We start from the raw sequence: 9,889 nt of genomic DNA on the forward strand, positions 1-9,889 counted from the left end.
GCTATCTCAAATTTCGACCAGGTGAATTTGGAAAAATTGAGCGTGAAAGGGGGCTAATTGCCCTCTTATTTTTTCTGTCACCTAAAAAGGGCACTAGAACTTTTATTTCTGTTCGAGTAAGCCCTCCTGTCATATTTTAAGACTATTTAATCGATGAAATCACCCCTGGGGAAAAAAACAACAACAAAAAGATAAAAATAGACACGCATCCGTGATCTTTCTGGTACTTAAATATATAAAAAAAAATTTTTTTAATGAAAGTAAGGAGCGACATTAAAACTTAAAATGAACAGGAATTACTCCGTATATAAACGCTAATTTTTTTTTTTACTGTTTTAAGAAGTAGAGTTAAGAGAAAGAGTCAAACTTTAGCGTAAAGAGCGAGGCGTTGAGGAGGAAAAGCCCCTTTCATATACGGAGTAATTTCTGTTCGTTTCAAGTTTTAATGTCGCTCCTTACTTTCATTTAAAAAACTTATTTTCTTATTAAATTTCTGGACGTTTCTGAATTAATGCATGTTTTGATCTTGGCTCTCCGCACATAAATAATTAAAACGAAACTTGCATATTAATTAATTGCAATTAATCGGGAAATTTTGAGAAAAAAGGAGCCAGAGAGGAGGCCTAGTTGCCCTCCAATTTAATTTTTTACAAACGTTTTCATCGGTAAAAATATATGTAACTTACGAATTAATTTAGGTAACGAACTTCTATATTAGTATGTTTTTATTGCGTGCATGAAGGGGTTCAACCCTCGTCGATACCTCGTTCTTTACCCTAAAGCTTAAATTTTGTCCCAATTCCTTAAGGATGAGCTCTGAATCACAAAGGCCGTGGAATAAATAGTTGAAATTACCAAAAATACTTTAGCGTAAAGAGTGAGGCATAACGAGGAGGTAAGCCCCTCATATGCGCAATAATTTTTGTTCGTATAAGTTTTAATGCTGCTCCTTACTTTCAGTAGAAAAAACTTTTCATACTTATTTTTTCATTGTTTTTTCAAATAATGCTAGAAAATCCTGCGCCCCCTTCATTAAAATTCTCTTCCCCCATGGCAAGTTTCTCCATGGAAATATCCTCCCACGTAACCCCCCCACCCCCCTCAAGTCTCCCCCTAAGCAAAAAAATACCCCTGAAAACGTCTATACACTTCCCAGTAACCATTACTATATGTAAACACAGGTCTAAGTGTGTAGCTTGCAGCCCCTCCCACGGGGACTGCGGGGGAGTAAGTCGTCCCTAAAGACATTGTTATTATGTTTTTAGACTACGGTGAATAAAATGGCTACCTCAGAATTTTGATCCGGTGACTTTTGGGAAAAAAAACGTGGGGGCCTAGGTGCCCTCTAATTTTTTTTGTCATTTAAAAAGGGCATTAGAACTTTTAATTATCGTTAGAATGAGCCCTCTTTCGACATTCTAGGACCACTCAGTCGATACAATCACCCCTGGGAAAAAAAAAACAAAAAAAAAACAAATAAACACGCATCCGTGATCTGTCTTCTGGCAAAAAATGCAAAATTCCACATTTTTGTAGATAGGAGGTGTGATTTTCGTTAAGATTGTATGACTTTTAGAGGGTGTTTTTCCCTATTTTCTAAAATGAGGCAAATTTTCTCAGGCTCGTAACTTTTGATGGGTATAACTGACCTTGATGAAACTTATATATTTAAAATCAGCATTAAAATGCAATTCTTTTGATGTAACTATTGGTATCAAAATTCCATTTTTTTTAGTTTCGGTTACTATTGAGCCGGGTCGCTCCTTACTACAGTTCGTTACCACGAACTGTTTGAAAAATACAAACTTCCACATTTTTGCAGATATGAGCTTGAAACTTCGGTAGTGTGGTTCTTTGATACGCTGAACCTGATGGTGTGATTTTCATTAAGATTTTATGACTTTTAGGGGGGTGTTTCTCCCTTTTTTCGAAAATAAAAGAATTTTTTCAGATTCTTTGCTTTTGATGGGTAAGACTAAACTTGATCAAACTTATATATTTGAAATTAGCCTAAAAATTCAATTCTTTTGTTGTATCTATCAGTATCAAATCCTGTTTTTTAGCCTTTCGGTTACTATTGAGCCGGGTCAATTCTTGCTTACAGTTCGTTAGCACGAACTGTTTGATAGTTTACAATTCCGTATATACTGCAAAATTAAAGAAAGACGAGATTTACAATCAAATCATGAGTACAAGAGATCCTCTCCTTTACAATATTAGTAAACCTGCAACAGCAAGAATAATTATTTTCGTCAAACCTCATTCCTTTACAATTTAAATACCAGGATCCTTGACAGCAGTAACCGAAGTGATGTTCTTGATGTAATTAATTAATTCAGCTTTAAAATCAATCCTATCTATCTTCAAATACACTTTTCTATAGATTTATTCCTTGACGTCACATCCTCTTCAGGTATTTATAGTCGTTCCCAAGATTTCAAAGGAAGATGAGGAAAAAAAATCCCAAAGTCGCAAGATTGCGGGGATAAAAAACTTTCAGTGAAAAAATGTATTCTATATCTATAAGAACTTTATCTTCAGAAATTATAATTTGTCTAATTCAAATGCCTATACATCAAAACTTCTACTTCATCTGCTACTTTTGAAAAAATAGAAAATTATCGGCAAATTTCCAGATGACGCATTGCTGACAGCAAAGCATTTCTAAGATAGGCACTTAGCATTTTAGATGTATTGCCTGTAGATTTTGTGTCGTCAGATAATGTCAGCAGATTTAAATAGTGAGTAGGAAAGGGAGCTAGGGGAAGTTTGAGGGTGGAAACAAAGAAAGTAATTAATCTTCAATTAGGACAAGGTATGCATTGACTGACTGTTAATTGTCTTAGTACGTGACTGATAAAGAACTTAGAACACAATTTTGCTTTTGATTAGTTTTTGCATGAAATAACTTTATGGCACATGATTATTGAGACATTTTGTTTTCTTATGGCTGGAGTAATCGTGATAGCACAAATACTAGAAGAATTAGTGACAGCAAATGCTGTGCTTGTATTAGTATATCGGGGGTAACAGAGATAGTTGACTTAAGAAAGGGGATAAGAGAGGACAGTCGTAGATGGAGTAGTCGTCGGAGAAAAAACCTTGGTACCATTTGGAAGGAGGGGCTGTGGTAAGAGTGGTAACGGTAGTAAGAGAAGGGGTAGTTTTTGCGCTAGCTGCCACGGTAGGGTTAGTTATTGGATGGTCTTATCGCAGATAATGGAAGAGATAAAAAAATCTTATTTTAAACGCTCAAATTTACTAAAATCTCAAATCTACTTTTTAAAACAGTGAAAAACTTTAGCGCAAAGAGCGGGGCGTTGAGGAGGGAACAGCCCCTTTCATATACGGAGTAGTTTCTGTTCGTTTTAAAGTTTTAATGTCGCTCCTTACTTTCAGTTAATTAAACTTGTTTTTTGTATATATTTAATTTCTGAACATTTTTGAATTAATGCATGTTTTGACTTTGGCTGTTCGCACATGAATACTTGGAACGAAATTTGCATATTTTTTATTTGTTGGCTAAATGGCTTTTTCTTAGTTTTGGTCGGACGAATTTGAGAAAAAAGGTATGGGGGAGGAGGCTTAGTTGCCCTTCAATCTTTTGGCTACTTAAAAAGGCAACTAGAACTTTTAATTACTTACGGACGTTTTTATTAATTAAAAATATACGTAACTTCCAAATTAACTTTCGTAACGAACTTCTATAATCGTAAATTTTTATTACGTATATGAAGGGGTTTTCCCCCTGTTTAATACCTTCCTCTTTACACTAAAGCTTAAATTTTGTCCCAATTCATTCAGGATGACCCTTGAATCGCAAAGGCCGTAGAAGAAATAGTTGAAATTACTAAAAATACTTTAGCGTAAAGAGCAGGTATTTAGGAAGAGATGAACCCCTCATATGCGTAATGATTTCCGTTTGTTTTGTTTTAATGCTGCTCCTTACTTTCAGTTGAAAAACTTTTTCTTATTCAACTTTTCATTGTTTTCGTTTTAAATAATATTAGAAAATCCTGCGCCCCCTTCATAGAAATTCTCTCCTCCCATTACAAATTCCTCCATGGAAAGATCCTCCCATGTAACCCCCTCCCTATCCAAGAAAAAAATTCCCCTGGAAACTTCTGCAAACTTCCCAATAACCATTACTATATGTAAACACTGGTCAAAGTTTGTAACTTGTAGCCCCTCCCCTGGGAACTGCGAGGGAGCCGTCCCCAAAGACATAGTTATTAAGTTTTTCGACTATGCTGAACAAAATGGCTATCTTAGACTTTTGACCGGTTGACTTTGGGAAAAAATGAGTGTGGGAGGGGGCCTAGGTGCCCTCCAATATTTTTGGTCACTTAAAACGGGCACTCGAACTTTTCATTTCCGCTAGAATGAGCCCTTTTGTAACATTCTAGGACCACTGGGTCGATACGATCACCTCTGGGAAAAACGAAAAAAAAAAAAAAAAAACAAACAAATAAACACACACCCGTGATCGGTCTTCATGCAAAAAATACGAAATTCCATATTTTTGTAGATAGGAGCTTGAAAATTCTACAGTGGGGTTCTCTGATACGCCGAATGCGATGGTGTGATTTTTGTTAAGGTTCTATGACTTTTACGGGGTGTTACCCCCTATTTTCCAAAATAAATTGGCAAATTTTCTCAGGCTCGTAACTTTTGATAAGTAAGACTACATTTGATAAAACTTATATATTTTAAATCAGCATCAAAATCCAATTCTTTTGATGTATCTATTAGCATCAAAATCCTATTTTTTGAAGCTTCGTTTACTATTTACATCACTCCTTACTACAGAACTTCGATACTTTGAATTAGATACTTCGATACTTCGATACTCGATACTTCGATACTTCTATACTTCGATACTTTGAATTATTGGATTACTCCTTACTTTGAAGCTTCGATTTACATCACTCCTTACTACAGTTCGTACACTGTTTGATATCGAAATGAAACGAACTGTTTGATATCGAAATAAAAACAACTTCATAACCAATATTAAGGAAGAAACAGCAATTGAATGGTGGATTAACAGTTTAATATGTATTTACCAATATTTACTCCTTAAAGTTTTAATAATTTTGGATTATTGAAGTTAAGAAAGTGAAAATACTTCAAAAGTCCAAATTATGTTCTAGTCTTTAGAAGGCATTGGGGTCTTCAGCCCTAATCATCTTGGTTTCCTGTCTGTTTTGGGTTCGACGTGATTATTTATTGTATTTTCTGTTCGCTTCTGGTTTCATTTATTTACGGATGATTATTTCAAGGTATGTTTACCCTGTACAGTCTCATGGCTGGGGGATCGAGTTGAAACTACAAGATTTTTTTGGAGGGGGGGAGTCTCTTGTATTCATGAAAGAGTATAAGCAACGATTTACTTTTTGTTTTTATGCCTTTCATTCAACAGACTCTTTAGCTTTGTAATTATTAAAAGATATGTAACTGATCATAATGCTGATCAAAATGGAAAATAGCTGGAATTAATCGATGTAGTGGGGCTGAACTAGACATGGTCAATCAAAATATTAAGACAATGTAAAATAACAAATAAGATTACAAATTATAACCAAAACTAAGATAAAAAATGCCAATAAAAATCACGTCAATATATTATTCACCTTGTGAAAGAGGAAAATATACTGCAACATAAAAATATATGTATGGAAATCAAACAGTTCGTTGTAACGAACTCTGGAATTTTGATACCAATAGTAACATCAAAAGAATCGTATTTTTATGCTGATTTTATAAATATAGATTTCATCAAGTTTAGTTTTACCTATCAAAAGTTACGAGCCTGATAAAATTTGCCTTATTTTATAAAATATGGATAAACACCCCCTAAAAGTCATAAAATCTTAACAAAAATCACACCGTCATTTCGGCACAGCAGAAAACCCTACTGTAATTGTTTTTTTTTGTTGTTTTTTTCAGGGGTGATCGCATTGACCCAATGGTCTGAGAATGTAGCGAAAGGGCTCATTCTAACGGAAATTAGAAGTTGTAGTACCCTTTTTAAGTGACCAATTTGGGTCTATTACCTTTGACTTTATCCGGGTTTTGGTAGTTGTGTTTTTTCCCGAGTCAAAACATTTACTTTAGATTTTACTTTTCCTTCATGGATAATTTCTTTTTTGAAGGATTATCTAACTAAAAACAAGCACCAGGAATAATTTAGGTCTATTAGTTTTGTTTTATCTAGATTTTGGTAGTAATGTTTTATCCCGGGTCAACAAATTTGGTTTGGATCTTAATTTTCCTTCATTGTATAATTTTCTTTTTTGAAGGATAGTCTTTCTAAAAAAAAGTACTAGGAGAAATTTGACATAGTCATTGAATTTCAGTGGTTAAATTTGCATATTCTAATATTCAGAATTTAGATATTCAATATTTAACTATGATTGGTTAACCCAATGGTTTTTGTATTTGATATATAAATAAGAGTTCCTTTTAAATTCGATTAAAATAGATTCTTTTCCTATGTTTGCTTAACCCGACTTCAATTCGACATTTAACTGCAATTGCTTTGTATTCAACTTCATTTTAAACAAACAGCAGCTAAAATTTTTAGTACTAGATAATACCCAATTTGCCATTTAATTTAATTTGGAAAAGCTCTTTTGTCTAAATGATAATAGCCTAACTCGCATTTTAAAAAGTTATAAATTAAAATTTCATGGTGATTACAGGATACTAAGCGTATCCAAACTACCGATTAATTTAAATCTTTAGTGCTTGAAATTCGACTCTTTTTTATGTTATTTTCTATTTAATCTTCTTTGGGATATTTGTTATGTAAAGTGAAAAAATTGAACATCTTCAACCATTGATCTAAAAGGAATTTTCGACGTGATATCGCGATCGACGAGCAAAAGATTCTCAAAGTCAGAAAACATCAAAACCAAAATTATTTATTGAAATATTTTGTACTGAATAAAAAGTACATAGACATTCAGAAAAATTTCATTTGTTGGAGGAGGGAGGGAGGGGTAAGGGGTACCCCCGCATACGTCTCTGCCCAAATTATAGAATTTCGGTCTTTTCCATCTACATTTTATTAGCTATGTTTGTCATCCTGGGCTTTGTGCCATTGCAAGTTTGATATTGTGACATCATATATCCTTTTTTGGTATTTTAGTTTGGTATTATATGATCAATCAAAACCAGAATCCAGTTAAATCAACATTAATAATCCCGGCTAATGTCAAAAATTAGATAAGAACTTGAACAAATACCATTGAAAATCCCTCCATTCAAAAATAAGTAAAGTAACACTCAAAATTACATATTCGTCAAAAGAAGAAGTTGAAATTATATTAAGTAGTTTCTTGAAAGAGACCAAAGTGACATGACCTACTATTAAATGATTAGACGTTCAACTAAATCAAATTGCTGTTATTACGCGTAGCGGTCGTATCTGCAGTTTTAGCTTATAGAAAATCGTAAAAAACTATTAACAAAGCTATTCTCAAAGACAATATTCACTAGAAGGATCAAATTGTGACGGAGGAGATATTACCCTGCTAATCCTCCCTTTGAGAGCAGCTTAGGAAAAAGTTTTGGCAATTATTTCAGACGTGCAAAAATGTCAGATGGGATCTTTAGGCATAATATTGACGAAAATAAAATGGTATAATAATATTAAATAATAAAATTTTATTAAATGATTTTATTAAAAATATTAAATTATTAAATAATCATTAAATTATTTTATTAATTTTATTAAAATAATAAAATGGTACTAAAATTTTTAGTGGTTAAACCTATTTCAGTTTTGCTGATAATTGATTTCAATCAATGAAGAAATTAATTAAAATAATTTTTAAATAGAAAAAATCTCAGCTTGAGTTTCTAATTCAACCTTTAACACTAAATATGTTTTTATTTATTGTATTATGTGTGTGTTATTTTTTAATTTATTTATTGTATGTACAAGCATATACTCTTTATACTTTAGTTTATGCTTTATAATTATACATACATACTTCCTCCATAGGTTATTAATGATAAGTGTATTATACTACACAAATCATACCTTTGTATTCCCCAAATGAGAAAACCTTCACCTTAAGTCATAAGAATCTCATTTGGTTTTAGCTCTTTCATACAGTTCGTGATAACGAACTGTATGATAACGAACTGTAAATTGAGCGACCCGGCTAAATAGTTACCGAAACTCTAAAAAACCGAATTTTTATACAATAGTTACGTCAAAAGAATTGCATTTTAATGCTGATTTTAGATTAAAGTTTCATGAAGTTTAGTTTTATCCATCAAAAGTTACGAGCGTGAGAAAAATTGCCTTATTTTTGAAAATAGGGTGAAACACCCCCGAAGAGTCATAAAATTTTAACAAAAATCACACCATCAGATTCAGCGTATCAAAGAACCCTACTATAAAAGTTTCAAGCTCCTATCTACAAAAATGTGGAATTTTGTATTTTTTTTTTGCCAGAAGACGGATCACGGATGCGATTTTATTTGTTTGTTTTTTTTTCTTTTTCCCAGGGGTGATCGTATCGACCAAGTGGTCCTAGAATATTGCGAGAGAGCTTATTCTGAAGGAAAGTAAAAGTTCTAGCGCTCTTTTTAAGTGACCAAAAATTTGGTGGGCACCTAGACCCCCTCCCATGCACATATTTTCCCAAAGTTACCGGATCGAAATTTTGAGATACTCATTCTGTCCAACTTAGTCGAAATTCTGTTAATATACGTTCTGAGACCATACTTACTATGCATGACGTATGAAAACAAAGAAAGGAAATAATAAATGAAAGAGAAAAATCAAATAGGTGAAAAACGAGGATTTGTCGGCCAGTAGCAAAATATGAAAAACAAGCAAATATTTCGACAAGGACCTTCGCCAAGTCGTCCTCAGTGCTCAAAAAAAAAGAAAGAGGAAAAAGAAAAAAAGAAACAAAGAAGAAACAACAACAAAATCTAACTTTCTTAAGTGAACTGTACAAGAGGAAAAAAGACACTGAATCAAACAACAAAAACCAACTTGAAATGACAATTATAGCCAAATTTCTATTTATATGTTTTTTTTTTATCTCAATTGCCTCTTTAAAAGATTGATGTAGGCCATTTTCGGTAGATATTAAAGTTGCCTCTTCAAAAAGAACTAAATGGTCAGGATTTTCGTATATATGCTGGGCCAGAGCTGAATCAAAGTTGTCATTTTTATTTTCCAATATCAGGGACTTATCTATTGAAATTTTGTGTTCATGCAATCGTTCCCCTAGTTGTTGATGGGTCCTTCCAATGTAAAATTTTCCACATGAACACGGGACTATGTAGAAACCACTACCTAGTATAGGGTCCGTTTTATCCTTTCCCGAGTTGAAAAAATGTTCAACTTTTTGTTCCGAGATTGTAAAATAAAGATAAAAAAAACTAAATTGTACACAGGCGAAATCTGTTGCATGGCAAAGGATACTTATTCAATCTAATTGGTAACTTCTCTTTCATTGATTTCAAGTTGGTTTTTGTTATTTGATTCAGTGTCTTTTTTCCTCTCGTACAGTTCACTTAAGAAGGTTAGATTTTGTTGTTGTTTCTTCTGTTCGTTTTAAGTTTTAATGTCGCGCCTTACTTGCAGTTATAAAAACTTATTTTTTAAAATTTAATTTACATACAGAATTGGCTATTGGGGAGTATACAAATGTTTCAGGGTGGATTCTTCTGGTGGAGGATTGAGAGGAGGGAGGTGCGTGGGAGGAACTTTCCATGAAATTTTCCAAGGGGGAAGGGAATTTTCCCTGAAGGAGGCACCGGATTTCCCAGTATGATTTAAAAATGATTAGAAATGAAATAAAAAACACATTTTTTCAACTGAAAGTAAGAAGCAACATTAAAACTTGAAATTAATAGA

Source organism: Artemia franciscana, chromosome 2 (genome assembly GCF_032884065.1).
Source record: "Artemia franciscana chromosome 2, ASM3288406v1, whole genome shotgun sequence".
In the NCBI taxonomy this organism is placed as follows: domain Eukaryota; kingdom Metazoa; phylum Arthropoda; class Branchiopoda; order Anostraca; family Artemiidae; genus Artemia; species Artemia franciscana.